The sequence below is a fragment of the Drosophila mojavensis genome, unplaced genomic scaffold (genome assembly GCF_018153725.1).
Source record: "Drosophila mojavensis isolate 15081-1352.22 unplaced genomic scaffold, ASM1815372v1 contig_72, whole genome shotgun sequence".
Classification (NCBI taxonomy): Eukaryota; Metazoa; Arthropoda; class Insecta; order Diptera; family Drosophilidae; genus Drosophila; species Drosophila mojavensis.
In genome coordinates this window covers 1,199,156-1,215,887 of record NW_025318897.1, presented here as the reverse complement: position 1 = coordinate 1,215,887, position 16,732 = coordinate 1,199,156, and the positions used below count along the sequence as shown (strand labels likewise).

Genomic DNA, 16,732 nt, shown 5'->3' with positions numbered 1-16,732 from the left:
CCTTTCGAGCTAGAGCTTCCAGATTTTAAATGTAGACTTATATGTATTTTATATAATTTCGGTTTTTGTTGCAGTTTACCTCCCACCCTTATATCCACCCCCTCACCCTCACCTTGGTAAAAGGCGTATTTCAAGTACTAGAGACGTGTGCTTTGGAATGTACATACATTTTCACCATATAATTACGCCCTGAAAGTTTCATTAAGATTGTACGTCTAGAAATTAAATTATTTAACAAATAAATTCTTATAATGTTGCCCACACTGCAGCGCAGCCCAAGCGTAGTCGCTGCTTACTGCGCAGTTAGCAGAGCGCGTACTAATACGTGCGTGTGTATGTATGTACGTCGAAAAGAAGTGCAGACTGATTAGAATATCAGCTTAGAGGGTTCAGGGTATCTCCTAGTCGAGCAGTCTCGACTAGAGTCTTCTTACTTGTTTTCTTTAGAATCTGTTTCGCTCAGACGCAATGCAATGAAGATGTAGTGATTTTTTAAATTCTGCTATATTTTGGACACTATTGATGCCAGAGACCTCCAATTTTGTATATATACTCGGGCTGATCACCCAAGACCAAAAAGTTTTGTCGGATATATGTCCGCCACGGACGCGGCGTGGCAAACCGCAAAAGTTGATATCTCCTAAAGTATAATAGCTAAGAGCTTCAAATTTAGATAGTTAAGTTACCAGTAACCTCCTCTATAGATGACCCAAAAATAATTTTTACGCCTTTTTAGGGGCGTGGCATATCGAAAAATACCCTGTAATTTTAACATTTTTTGAGGGTAAGCATTCAAACTTTGCAGTTAGGGTACCGGTGTCACGTTCTAAGAACTGACCAGTAGGGGCGTGGCAAATCGGTGTTTTCTACACTATTAGAGTGAAACTTAACTACTAAATTGTTGATGGGATGTGAATGAGTATTCCGCAGTCGGTAACCCCCGACTGCAACGTTCTTACTTGTTTTTCAACTTCAACCGCCCATAAAACAAGTAATAATAGTTGAAATTAATAAATTTTAAATTTAATTATATTTTAGAGTGTCCCTTAGATGTTTTTATAAAGTGTTTACAATTTTTGTTGTGTCCTTGGAGCCGATTTTGGCCCACTCTTCCTGTAGCCATGTCTTTAAGTAAAATATTGAAGATATCGATGTTTTGTGATCTCGGCAGTCTACCTGGCTCCAAAATTTTTTTATAGAGGTCAGGTCTGGGGGCTGGGGAGGTGTTTCCAAAAGTTTTGGGTAACTGAAATGTAGACAGGACTCGGTTTTGTGGCCTTAAGCTTAGGGCCATTGTCCTGAAACAGCTTAAATGTGCCAGCGCTCGTAGCGCCTTATTTTCACTGCTCGAGCCTCAAAAGACCGAGCAAATATGTAAGTTAACACATAAGTATCGCACACAATAACTTATAGCAATGTTGTATAACTATGTAATATTATTCATACGAATCCATCGCTCTAAATACATTCCGCTGACGCATGAGTTCAGTGGCTTGACCAACCATGGTAACATGATACTTGACTATGTTGCAAGTGTTTGCGTTATCATTTTTGCTGAGTCGGCTGCCGGCTGTAGCTCTGTAGTTTTGCAGCGTATGGATTCAGCTTTAGGTTTAGCATAATATTCTGCTTTTGTCTGAATTCAGTTTTGTATTTGATGTTTACTGACAAAGTTCAAAATAAACTATACTACTCCGGCGACAGCCGTAAATAATCGTTTTCATATATTCAACATATTGCTGAGCCACAAGGCCAGTGATTGAAGTGAAGTCAAGCCACCACCGTAAACATCCTAAGAAGACACCTGGGAATTCTTACGAACTTCAGCGACGACGCGGGAATGAGAAAAACATTAATTTGTACATATGTATGTACATACGTCGTCTTTGACAAAAATTTTACTAGATGTCTAGTCGACGTATGTGTTCTGGTAATGTTGGTAGTGTTAAAACGAAATCAGATTATTGTTATGACGCCATGTAGCAAAAAAAAAGGCAGAGTAGCGGCTGGAAATTCAAAAACAATGCAAAGACAAATCAATCGCAATCGAGATTCTTAGAAAACGCAGAACACATAGACCGGACAAGTAGTGTAAAGCGTTTTGCACACTTTTTTCGGGAGTTATCTCCCAGACCACTTCCTATTTGATCGGCTCTTCACTTTTAGGTTTGGGCTACGAAAATATACGAAAGCACAATCATTTCGCTTCATGCGCTCGAGATGGTCAAATATTGAACAAAAGAAGCTACTATGCTCAATTTTTTCTTGCTCTCTCTCTCTCTCTCTCTCTCTCTCTGCTCTCTGCTCTCTCAAATATGTATATGTATGTATGCATGTGATTACAAGCAGCAGCTCACGAAAATTGAAATTTCGTCGCAGCAAGAACCCATGCCTTCCCTTCTGAGTGAAGAGTATTCCGAACTCTTCAAGCCGTTTGCCATGCGTTTGCGTTATTATTTGTGGGAAGAGTATGAAAGCGTTGGTGCGCATAATGAAAATGTTTTCGCGACGAGCATGCACACACACACTTACAGTATGCTACATGTACTATGAGCATTTGTATGCCTGTGTGCAAAGCCCTTGCTGGCTATAGCAATTTGAAATCCTAGCATTTGCATTTAGTCGATCTTGTGAAGTGCTCACACTTACATAAATATGTTTGATTCTGTGTACGCAGGGGCCGCGATGCTCACAAATGATGGGGTTATCATTGTAGAAGCAGTTCAGTGCCTTTGTATGTATGTGCGTGTGTGTATGTTTATAAGTATATGCATGCGACATGAGCATTGACGTGTGCCTACGACAACTTAGAATTGTGTGAACGATTTTGGGTTTGACCGGAAGAGGCGCGCTTATATTTAAGTAGATGATTTTATTTCAATGATCGTGGGTTTGCCTATCAGAATGATTTTTGCTAGAAATGTAGTACCTGATCAATCCCAGTGGCCAAATTGGAATGCGATTTTCGATCCCTTGTACCTGCACATATACAGGTGAAATTTACCTTTTTAATAAGAAGCATTGGAACGCTAGAGGCGTTAAAAATAAGAAAGATGAGCTTTTTGCTTTCTTAAATAGAGAAAATGTAGATATCTGTCTACTAACTGAATCCTGGCTTAACAGCTCATTATCAATTAAAAACAATAATTACTTTTGTTACAGATGTGACAGATCTAGTAGAAGAGGAGGAGGGGTTGCCATTATTATTAAAAAATCTATTCGCCATACCCTGCTTCCCCTCCCTAACACAAATTTAATCGAATCTATTGGCATAAATATTACCATTAACGGAACTACCTGCACTTCACTGTTTTGCTGTTATTTTGGTGGTGGTCGAGCGGACCCCCTTCAAAAACAAATCTTTACAAATGATTTGCGACTATTAACCCGCACTCCTGGAAACTTAGTGTTAGGAGGAGATTTTAATAGCCGACACAGGCTCTGGGGCTGTAACCGAGCAAATGTCTGGGGATCATTGCTGTACAACTTCTCATTATCTCGTGGACTTGCAGTTCATTTCCCTAATGAACACTCTTATGTACCAGCGAGTGCTAGATATCAATCGTCTACGCTAGACTTATTTGTTTCAAACAACTGTCAACTGTTATCCAATACTATAGCAATAAATGATCTAGGCTCGGATCATCTCCCTGTCCAAACAATACTGCACTCAAATTACACTAAAGTTAAAAAATTCTTCTATGATATCAAAAACGCAAACTGGACTGTGTTTGGTAGAACAATCAACCGACTATTACCAGACTGCGACTCCTTCCCCGCTAGTTCGCAGGACGACATAGACAATTTAATAAATTTGTTTAGCTTAGTGATCGTTGCAGCTAAAGAGCACAGTATTCCTAAAAGAGAAATCAAATCTTCTCCCAAAGCTCTACCTCCTAATATAATCTCTCTAATAAAACTTAGAAACAGGCACCGTCGAAATTGGTTGAGACGCAGAAATATATGTGATCTGACTCTAGTTAGATGGTTCAGCCAACTAGTTAATATTGAATTATCCAAACTCAGAAACGAGAACTGGAATAATCTCTTATCCTCGCTAGAAAAAAATTCTTCCCCCTTTTGGAAGCTTTCAAAAGTCATCAAGAAGAAATACAGTGGAATACCCACACTCACACACAATCAGCAAAATTTCGTAAGTGCCGATAAGAAAGTCGAACTATTAGCATCATTGTTCGCCTTGAACCATTCGCACTCAGCTAACCTCGGTGATCCATCCACTAGCTCTGAGGTCAACAGTTTCACGGGGTTTTTGGACTCCCTGCCTGTTGACCACGACGAATCATACCTGACAAATGTCCATGAGGTATCTTCGATTTTAAAAGAGCTTAAATCCAAGAAGACTCCAGGTCTGGATAACATTGAAAATGTGTGCCTAAAAGCCCTCCCTCGTAAAGGAGTCAAATTTCTTTCATTCCTTATTAATGAGTGCCTACGCCTCGGATATTTTCCACATAAATGGAAGATCTCTAAAGTCATTCCCATCTTAAAGGCAAACAAGCCTTCTGAATGCCCTACATCATATAGACCAATAAGTCTGCTTTCATCAGTCAGTAAAATCCTAGAGAAAGTCATTAAGAAAAGATTAGTTGACTTTACTGAAAGTAATAATGTCCTTTCGCCTCTTCAGTATGGCTTCCGTCGTGAACACAATACCATTCAACCTCTGGGTAGAATTAAAAAAATTGTCAAGGCCAATTTTAGTAGTTCCAAATCTACGGGTATGGTCTTGCTAGACATTAAAGCGGCCTTTGACTCTGTATGGCATGAAGGACTTGTGTACAAAATGAACCTCTTACATTTCCCATTGCAGATTATTAAAATAATACGCAGTTTCTTGAAAGACAGATTCTTTACAGTGTACATAGGCGATGCTCATTCACGTGCAAGTTATATTCCTGCAGGTTGCCCGCAAGGATCCTGCCTCTCCCCAATATTATATAATATCTATACATCCGACTTCCCTGCTTTAAGTGGATGCACGGCATCCATTTTCGCTGATGATACGGCAATCCTTTGCTCTGGTAAACTGGCAACCGATATCTCAGATTCTCTCCAAGCAGCCTTTAACGTTCTAGTTGCGTACTTTACTAAGTGGAAAATTCTTATAAATCCGGAAAAAACCCAAGCAATATACTTTACAAGAAATAGGAAAAATAATTATATTCCTCTACATCCTATTAATCTAAGCCAAGTAGACATTAACTGGGAGAACAATGTTAAATATCTTGGTGTCTTGTTAGACAAAAAATTAACTTTTTCTGATCACGTCCAATTTATTATTAAAAAAACAAATATATTAATTAAAGTGTTATATCCATTCATAAATAGGAACTCTCGACTAAGTTTAGAAAATAAAATGTACCTATTTAGATCAATTTTCCAGTCCACAATTTTTTACGGGGCTCCGGTTTGGGCTGATATAGCTAAGACTCATATCTGTAAAATCCAAGTCTTGCAAAACAAAATATTAAAAAGAATATTTAATCTCCCGTGGCATTACCCTACTGCGGAGCTACACTATATTGCCAGAGTCGAACTAGCGTCAGATAGATTGACTAAGTTGCACACAAATTTTGTAACCCGTTGTAGTTATTCATCTTACCTACATTTACAAAACAGTAATGAACCCTTATAAGCAATAAGCAATTAGTCTTAATTTTAATTTTAAGTTTTTAGTCTTTAAGTCAATTTACGAGGTTTTTGTTTATACTTTTCCTTCAAAAATAATGTTTCTAAATGTAATTAAATTTCCTGAACAAATAATATTAACATTTAAGCAGAAAAGGTTTATGGCCTGTACTCTTAACTTTCACATGTAAATCACTCACACTTGTGTAAATACTGATATAAAATAAAGTGTTCCTTATAAATTAAAATTAAATTAAAATAAGAAGCATATGCATGTACATACATACATATACTGGCTAAATGGACCCATTTTAAAGAGTGCATCTGTTAGATGTCATAAAAATCATGCAATTAAAAAATACCTATAAAAGTAATAGAAAGTGCACTTGTTACTTTAGTTAATCATCTACTTGAAACTGTTAATACGGTCAGATAAAACAATAAACAACCATTTGGAGTCATATGGACAATTCTGGCATTAGCTGAAAGCTCCCACAGTGCAGTATGTTGACTGTAACAGTACAGTAAGGCAAACTGTCAAGCGCGGTGGCTGCTCTCTTTTGGTTTAGGGGAGAATAAACAAAGATTGTGCTGGACTCTTGGTTTTAATCGATGGCATAACGTTTCGGGATAGTATCTGATCACTTTACAACAAAATTTGGGAGAATTAGGTGAACATATGGGTTTTACTACTGAAAAATGCAGAACAATGACTCAAAGAACACGTCTAATTTGGTCAAAAAGTGGACAATATGGCAAGGATTCAAGTCCCTTGAGTGTCTTGAATATTCTTCAGACATGAATATCATTGAAAATATATGGAGACATTTGAAATTGCAGCCTGCGAATTATAGGTGGCTCCAAGTGGAATGATAGAGCTATGGGATAGGAACAAGGACATTTGGTGCGCGATTCTTGCTGAAATGGTGCGACGGTACACAAAAATGATGGCAAATGACATTAATGACCAAAAAAAGTCAAAAGAGCTATGCATTAATTATTAATAAACATATTTCTTGAAAAATGACTCGGGTGCAAAACTGTAACATTTGACTATTTTTATACCCTGAACCCATTTTCAATGGGAAATCAGGGTATAATGGTTTTGTTGAAATGTATGTAACAGGCAGAAGGAGGCGTGGCAGACCCTACAAAGTATATATATTCTTGATCAGGGCGACGAGCTGAGTTGATTTGGCCCTGTCCGTCTGTCTGTCCGTCTGTCCGTCCGTCCGTCTGTCCGTCTGTCCGTATGTATGAACGCGTCGATTTCAGAAGATATAAGAGCTAGAGACTTCAATTTTTTTTTAAATGTTCGTAATTACAGCGCGCATATCAAGTTTATCATTAAAAATCGATAACTCATCCCGATATTTTTTTATCGATAAAAAACCTTATCGAAAACCAGTTATAAAATTATATCTTCTACACCTTTATTGCTAGAGTCTCCAAATTTTTAATGTATGCCTATATGCAATTTATACAATTTCGGTTTTTGTTAAAATTTACCCCCCACCCTTAAATTCACCCCCTCACCCTCACTTTAGTAAAAAGCGTATTTCAAATACTAGAGACTTGTGCTTTGGCAATTACATGCATATCCATGTCATAATCATAATCTGAAAGTTTCATGAAGATCGTACGTCCACAAAAAAGTTATTAAGCAATTAAGTTCTCATAGTAAGCGCTCACTGCCGCCCATGCGTGTTTATGTTTGTGTGTGTATATGTATGTAATTGTTTGTGTATGTATGTGTGTGTGTGTGTGTGTGTGTGTGTGTATGTGTGTATGTATGTGTGTGTATTTATGCCTGTGTGTGCGTGCGTGCGTGCGTGTGTGTGTGTGTGTGTGCGTGTTTCTTGTGTAAGCTGAAAGACGCGAAAAATTATTCAAATAGCTATTACTCCAAGGGTTCAGGGGATCTCGTAGTCGAGTAGTCTCGACTAGAGCTTTCTTACTTGTTACATTTTTAATTCTTATAATTATTCCAGCCAAGCGAATGATTTCAAATTTTCAGGTAACACGGCTAAATATCATACTAACAAAATAAAATTAAGATCTTAAACATCCATAGAGTAGAAGCAAAAATATAGACTCTTGAAGTTGCAAGATTGAGTTCGTGTTACAGTTTTGCTCGTCATGTACTGCACAACTTTGTGCACTTGATGTTTTAAAAAATGCAGAAATTAAAAGCTATTTACTTCAATGTCGCAACATAACGAAATACATTCATAAGTTATCAAATGGTTATCGTGAGGTATTTGACTTTCGTAAACTAAAACTGCCTCAATTGGATTGTCCCACAAGATGGGGATCAACATATAAAATGATCGATCGACTGAACATAGCAAAGGACGTTTTGTGTAACATTGAAGCAATCGAAAATAAAACGGATGATGAAAATTTCGACGCTAGCTCTTTGTTGTGGGAGTTTATAGATTGCTACACCTGTATAATGAATCCACTGCAAAAAACTATTGTAAGATTCCAAGAAGAGCAATTGCACTTCGGCAATTTTTACGCTTTGTGGCTCACATGTAAGCTGACTACAAATCAAATTTTATTATCACGGTCAGACGGCGAACATTCAATTAGTTTTAAAATTAGTATTAGATACTCGAACGGAAAAACTTATATCGAATGTGGGATTTGATGCATGACTATACTTAGATCCGAGGTTCCAACAAATTCTCTCCGGGGCTCAGAAAAAAAATGCTGTACACTTCTTGAAGACTTTATGGGATAAAATTAAAACCAATAACCCGAAACTTAATTCCAAAATCGAAACACTGAAGCTTCCTTACATGAAAGCAAATGTTAATGTATTGAAATTCTGGAGAGAAAGAAAGTCGACTGATCCTGAACTGTATGCACTGAGCAAAGTATGCTTCGCCATTCCGCCAACACAAGTAAATAGGATTGTTTTTGCTGCAAGGCATATGTTCATATATTTTTATTTTATTTATTTAGGTCACAATAGAACGACAATCGGAATAGGTTAAACCACGACACTTTGGAAAATATTTTACTTGTCAGACTAAACTCATCCCATTTAGACGGTGCCATCGACAGCTTCCCTTCATTTGAAGACGAGGAAAACAATCAGAATTAGAAATACAAATTACTGCTTGTTTGAAATTTATTTTTTTTTTTTAAATGCTTGAATCGTATATATTTTATAGCACAATGTGAAAATAAATGAATTCTTATAATTTGAAATTAACGTCTTAAAGGGCAATATTTCGTACACAGCTGCTATGGAAGCAAATACCCAGTGGCGACGACCTGAATGAGGTCTGTTGAAATAATGCAATACATACGACAAAAAAGTAATGCATTACCTATGAACATTTTTTTCAGCGCATTTGTAATGTACAAAATAAAAAGTGCTACTCATACGACAGAATCGAGCTCTTGTCAACTTCGTTACTGTATGCCCCTTCCCCGCTAACCAACAAACGATTTTCGTCTTTCGTTGCGTCGCGACGAAATCGCCGAATTTCGTTTTGGACTTTACCGTTTTTTGCATGGAATGCGTGCCTTCTTTCGTTTGGTTTTTTTGTCTATGCCTATTCCTTTTGTGTGTATAGTGTTAATGAGTGTAAATACAAGTTCAAAAATGCATATGTGTGATGATTTCTGTTTTCGTTTTACCCGCCGCGGCGCGTCACTTTTCTGCTATTGTTGAGCCGTGCGGACGTAAATTTAAAGGGAAGTATCTGGTATGTATACATCATCTTACATGTATTTTTAATGACAAAAAAATTAATATTGTTTAATTTACAGATGCTATAAAAACCGAAGGGTCCACTAAGAAGACCTATATAAGTACAATAAGAAACTGCTTTCGCGTCCAGAAAGGTCGACTGGCAAATCAGAAGTTCGATAATAAGGACAAACTAGATAATAAGACATAGCTTTAGATTTAGATGTAGATAGATATAATAAAATAGTAATAATACATAGTTTAAGACTATACATTTATTTATAGATATTAAGAAATAATAAATAATAATTTTTAAAAATTAAAACAAAAAATACTGCATTACTCAAGCATTTCTATCTTTCAATTAGTAATCAATTATTTCTCCAATTACATTGCATTAAGAAGTAAGCCATTTTATATAGTGGGAAAATGGGTTGCAGGTATATTGTGTTGTAATGTACGCAGATTACTAACCCATAAGCGATTTTGAAAATGTATAAGGCGTTTTCTTCAGGTTGCGGAATTTCTACATTACAATATTTAAAAAGTATACGCATGGGTAATGGAGAGCCGAAGGAAACTTCGTCACCTCATTACTTTCTGCATTACAAAATTCAATAATTTCATGCACCCGGGAGAAAAAGCGGCCATTCCTTAAAAAGTAAGGCAGCTTGTAATCGATCTTTTCATGCACACAGGCGACAAGTAATCCATGAGTAATGGACAAAATAATGGGCATTTCCGCCACTGGGTATGAGAGCAGCTACGAAAGCAACAGAAAAGGAAAAGAGAAAAGAGATGCAAATGCTCCGTAGCAGTAGCACCCTTGTGGCAACCTATGCGTAGTGATGGCAAAAAAAATCATTATTCGATTATTTAATCATATGATTTATTTTAGGTGCTTTAAAGATTAATTGCAATTAATCGCGGAAAAATGGAAAAATCGATTATTCAAATGATTTTTTTGAATGCGCTTAATTTATTTTTTATGAACTCCTGTTAGACGCAACAATAGCAACAAGAACAGTAAAGAATATAAACGTTTATTTATTTAAAATTGAGTTAAGAAATAGTAGTTGTGAAAGGTGCTCTGTTGTTAACCTGTTCCTTTTTTCGGTTAATGTGGCACCCGCCTTGGAAAAAAGACGTTCCGCTGGTACCGAAGTGCCTATTAAGAAACAATACCGACAAGCTATAACATATAGCTTAGGGTATACAGTACGCATCTCCTCCCAGGCGTTGACGACATTACGCTTCAATTCAAAAACAGGAGCATTTAAAAAAACACTGAGTCCGTCTTGAATTTGAAAATGGTTACCGTCTTTCTTACTGGTTTTGTGGGCCAGTGCCTTGTGGTGGGTCCATAAATCGAACTCAACTTCGCTAGTAGACGAGCCGTCACTAGTGCTTCCCAAACTTTCATTTATATCTGAAAGCTCCGCCATTTCTTGTCGTATGCGCTTGATATTGTTGCACCTGGCACCTGGCACCTGTTGCGCCTGCCTCAAGCAGATGTCTTGGTTGCTACACAGCAAAAGCAAGCTGTCCCTAGCAAATAAGCGCAAGATACTAACACACATAATCACGCCAATCTGGAGGTACGGTGTGCAAGTTTGAGGAGTCGCCGCCAAGAGTAACCTGCAAAAGATTCAGACAGTACAAAACAAGGCCTTTCGCCAAATCACTGGATGCCCCTCGTTCGTACAAAACTCTTGCCTGCATAGAGATCTCTAGCTGGATACAGTGGAAGAGCAGATCTCTTTCCACTCGAGTCGTTACAATGACCGCCTTAAGACCCACGCCAACCGGCTGGCAAGAAAGCTGCCAAACTCGAGACCCATTTGCCGATTAAAAAGACGACAGTTCGAAAAACTTATCGCTACTAGTAACTAATTTTACTTAAATATATATGTTTAAATTAGTAGTTAATGTTAAACCTGTTATGTAAAGTTTGCTTCCAGGGAGATAATAGGGTAAAAAGATGCTCTGGCGCTTCCAAATAAATCAGGGTATAATGGTTGTGTGAAAAAGTATGTAACGGGCAGAAGGAGTCATCGCAGACCCCATAAAGTATATATATTCTTGATCAGCACGACGAGCTGAGTCGATATAGCCCTGTCCGTCTGTCCGTCAGTCCCTATGAGTGCGTCGATCTCAGAACTTATAAGAGCTAGAGAGCTGAAATTTGGCATGCATACTCGTGTATACCATACCACTGACCAGAGAACACATAGACTAGACATGTAGTACAAAGTTTTTCAACACCGAAAAATGTGTCTCCTAGGGCCTATCAATTTCGTATTTGCTCGGCTCTTTACTTTTTAGGTTCGGGCTACGAAAATATGCGAAAGTACAATCATTCCGCTTCATGCGCTCGACCGAAATGGTCAAATGTTGAATAAAAGATGCTCTCTCGCTCTCTCTGCTCTCTGCTCTCTCAATATGTATATGTATGTATGCATGTGAGCACAAGCAGCAGCTCACGAAAATCGAAATTTCTTCGCGTTAGACTGCCGTTTCTTCCCTTACGTGAAGTGTATTCCGAACTCTTCAAGCCGTTTGTCATGCGTTTTCGTTATTATTTGTGGGAAGGGTATGAAAGCGTTGGTGCGCATAATGAAAATATTTTCGCGATTAGCATGCATACACACTCTCGCTTGCTACATGTACTATGAGCATTTGTATGCCTGTGTGCGAAGCTCTTGCCGCCTGTAGCAATTTTACAGTCCAGCATTTGCATTTGGTCGATCTTGTGAAGTCCTCACATACATATGTATGTATGTATGTATATACATTTGATTGTGTGTACGCATGGGATGTGCTGTTCACAATTATGGGATATCACTTGTAGAAGCATTTGTATGCCTATGTGCCTTTACATGTGCGTGTGTGTATATCTTTGTTTGCATGCTTGGGAGATGAACATTGGCGTGTGCCTACCTCAACTTTTAATGGTGTGAACGATTTTGGGTTTTAATTGAAGAGGCGCGCTTATATTTAAATAGCGGACTAACTAAAGTGACAGGTGCACTTCCCATTACTTTTGATACGTTTTTTACTTGCATGCACCTGTATATGTATGTACATATATGAACGGGTACAGGGGATCGAAAATTTTATCCCATTTTTCCCACTGAGTTTTATCTTTAACAAGTAAGAAAGCTCTAGTCGAGACTACTCGACTACGAGATCCCCTGAACCCTTGGAGTAATAGCTATTTCAATAATTTTTCGCGTCTTTCAGCTTACACAAGAAACACGCACACACACACACACACACGCACGCACGCACGCACACACAGGCATACATACACACACATACAAACACATACACACACACACACACACACACACACACACACACACACACACACATACACAAACAATTACATACATATACACACACAAGCATAAACACGCATGGGCGGCAGTGAGCGCTTACTATGAGAACTTAATTGCTTAATAACTTTTTTTGGACGTACGATCTTCATGAAACTTTCAGATTATGATTATGACATGGATATGCATGTAATTGCCAAAGCACAAGTCTCTAGTATTTGAAATACGCTTTTTACAAAAGTGAGGGTGAGGGGGGTGAATTTAGGGGTGGGGGTAAATTTTAACAAAAACCGAAATTGTATAAATTGCATATAGGCATACATTAAAAATTTGGAGACTCTAGCAATAAAGGTGTAGAAGATATAATTTTATAACTGGTTTTCGATAAGGTTTTTTATCGATAAAAAAAGATCGGGATGAGTTATCGATTTTTAATGATAAACTTGATATGCGCGCTGTAATTACGAACATTTAAAAAAAAAATTGAAGTCTCTAGCTCTTATATCTTCTGAAATCGACGCGTTCATACATACGGACAGACGGACAGACGGACGGACGGACAGACGGACAGACAGACGGACAGGGCCAAATCAACTCAGCTCGTCGCCCTGATCAAGAATATATATACTTTGTAGGGTCTGCCACGCCTCCTTCTGCCTGTTACATACATTTCAACAAAACCATTATACCCTGATTTCCCATTGAAAATGGGTTCAGGGTATAAAAATGCATTCTGATAGGCAAACCCACAGTCATTGAAATAAAATCAGGTGCTTAAAGATAAGCGCGAGTTACCCAGTCACTATACCACACACATATATGTACATACATGTATGTACATACATATGTATGTGTATGAGTTACTCGCCGGCCAGTTCGATGCCCTCTGCGTTTTTTGTCCTTCTCTCTCTCTCTCTATGGGCTCTCAAATCATCAAGCTCAGCATCGCACAAAAATGAAATTTGTTCGCGACGATCCCCCTTTTGAGTGAAGGTTACACCGAAATTTTAAAAGCGTTTGCCACTCCTATGCAAACAAAATGTAGCGTTTCGATGGATATTCGTGGGAAGGGTATGCAAGTTTTGATGCGCACAAAGAATATGATTTCGCGACGAGCATGCACACACAATTGCACACTTAGTACATGTATGACAGTGAGGGAAGCTTTTGCTGCCTGTTGTACACATAAAGAATACATTTTCGCGACGAGCATGCACACACACATTTATAGTATGGGCTTTTGTCTGCATGCGTCGCGAAACTCAATTCTCTCTCAATACGTTCGTCAAATGTCCGTTGTAGTCCCGTTTTATATGTATTTGCCATTATGTATGTGTTAGTGTGGGAAACAATTCTTAGTAAGAATTTCTTACTGCCTGTGGTATATTGTAAGTGTGTATGTTCATAATACGTGAACATTGGCGTGTGGCTGCCACGGGCTTTTAATTGTGCGAGCGATTTCGAATTAAATCTGCAAAGGGGAGTGCTAACCGACCTTTTATTATCACTTCAGTGTTTTCTATTGTTAATTCTGCCAAAATTTATATAAGTTTTTTTTTAAAACTATGGCTGAAACAAGTGCTATAAAAAAATCAACCGTTGGTGTCAAAAAATGTTCACAGAGAAATGGCGGGAAATGCATTATTGAAACGTGTGGCGCGATTTATAGGAACAGTTCCATTCATTTTCCGGTTAGCTTATTTGCGTTTCCGTCTAAAGAATTTTATTTAAACAAGTGGATTATAGCATGCAATTTACCTAATAATTTCGACCGGAAAAGGGCTGGAATATGCAACAGGCATTTTGAACGAAAAAATATTGGGAAACGTTATTTAAGAGCCAATGTAGTTCCAACTTTACATTTGGGCAATTCAAATTTGATTTCAAATAAGAATGCTGACGTAAGTGATGACATTTATTCATTGGACATACAGGAGGAAGCTATTACTCCTTATAGCTATCAAAAGAAATGCTTAAATAAAGTAGTGGATGACTTTATGAAGCCATCTGATACAGAACAGCAGCATCAGAGCAGCAACATTCAAACTCAAAGTGACGGGGAAGAAAATTTAGAGAATTTTCTGAGCTTTGACAATAGTTTACAAAATCAATTGTGGCAAGATTTAAGCGCTGGTAGGTCTTCAATTTGTTCAAATTGTTTGAAAAGAGAGCAAAATGAGGTATATTATCGTAAAAAATATTATGAAATGAAAGTAGCACTTCAGAATGTTCAGAAAGAGAATTATAATTTGAAAAAAAGGTATTCATTTTTAAGAAATGCTCATAGGCAAAGAAACATTTACCAAAGAGCCAGAAAGGAGAAAAAGCATGTTAATATCTTCACGACAATTAACAATTTACCTCATTTTTCAGACCAATCAAAGGTCTTATGTAAAATGCTTTTTAAAAAATCAGGTTTATAACAGCGCTGAGAGAGTTATTTCGCAAAATATGCATTTCTACTCAGCTAGGGCATATGATTACCTTAGGGATGTTCTTAATTTAAGACTCCCGTGTAAGAAACAATTAAATCGCTGGGCGATTTTAAAAAATTTAGTTCCTGGATTTAATCCAGAGCTATTAGAAAACTTGAAGGACATTGTCGGAAAAATGGGCGCCAAGGAAAAATATACCGTATTAGTTTGCGATGAAATTAAAGTAAAGAGAGGTCTTCAGTATAATTCATCTCTTGACGAGATACAGGGATTTGAAAACGATGGCATAAAAAGGACTAAGTTTTTAGGACAGCAAGTCTGTGTTTTCCTTGTTAGGGGGCTGTTTGACAATTGGAAGTATGTTTTAAGCTATACGGTTTCAGCCCGTGGCATAAATCATACTGACCTAAAAAAGAAATTTGAAGAAAATATTGGACTATCGCAAGCATTGGGGCTTAATGTCAAAGCCGTTGTTTGCGATCAGGGATCCAATAATAGAGCAGTGTTTAATAGATGGGTTATTGATTTAAACAATCATAGCTTTGAGGTTAATGGTGAAAAAAATTTTGCGATATTCGATGCACCGCATCTTGTAAAATCCCTTAGAAATATTCTTATAAAGAATAATATTTTAGCACCAGAAGGTTTCATGGGGAATAATTAGAAGATTATATGAAACTGAGACCAAGAATTTAACACGTTTATGTCCGAAATTGACCTTAAAACATGTCAGTCCGAATTGCTTTGAAAAAATGAGAGTGAAATTTGCCACACAAATCTTTAGCCACAGTGTAGCTGCTGCGATACGCACAGTTGTATAAAACAGGTGGGTTTGCCGATTGCAAAGATAGTGCAGTTGCAACGGCAATATTTATAGATAAAATTAATAATCTTTTTGATTGCTTAAATAGTCATGTATTATTTGATAGCAGCCCTTATAAATGTGCCCTTAGGGAGAATAATAATGTCCATGAGTATCTTCAGGAAATGCGTGATTATTTCCTAAATCTGCATTATCCACACAAAGTATATTGCATTAATGGGATGTTGATTACAATCTCATCGGTAATTGCTTTGGCGGAAGATATTTGGAATAACAACACTGATATTTTCTTTGTTGCCACATCCAAATTAAATCAGGACCCGTTGGAGAATTTATTTTATTTGATTAGATGTCGGGGAGGAACAAATAGTAATCCAACAGTATTCGAATTCAATACAATAATATCTAAAATGCTATCCATGAAAATGTTGACATCAGCTTCGGTATCTGGAAATTGTATTCCAGACGAAGATTTGATGTTGGCCAATATTATAAAAGATAGCGGGTCCCAATTATCTGTTTTTCATGAACAATGTAATTCATGTCACACTCCAACAGAAATTGAACCCTTAGATGATGATTTAGAAATAGAATTGTCATTAGATACAACCATTGCCAATATTCAAAATGATTTTAATGAAAATGCATTGCGATATTTTGCTGGGTATCTTCTACACAAACTGTTGCAAAACACTGATTGCGAAGTTTGTACAAATCTTCTAAAATCATCAGACGAAATGCAGTGTTCTTCTGAGTATTTGATACTCAATAAAAATTTTCA

General features: G+C 37.4%; 1 long non-coding RNA gene across 1 annotated transcript; it reads left to right on the top strand.

Moving 5' to 3' along the window:
* Positions 1-7,555: 7,555 nt before the first annotated feature.
* On the top strand, positions 7,556-9,642 carry LOC26527991. Its single transcript, XR_004364701.2, has 3 exons — positions 7,556-8,558; positions 8,620-9,371; positions 9,436-9,642. It is a non-coding gene; the product is annotated as an uncharacterized LOC26527991 (long non-coding RNA).
* Positions 9,643-16,732: the final 7,090 nt, after the last annotated feature.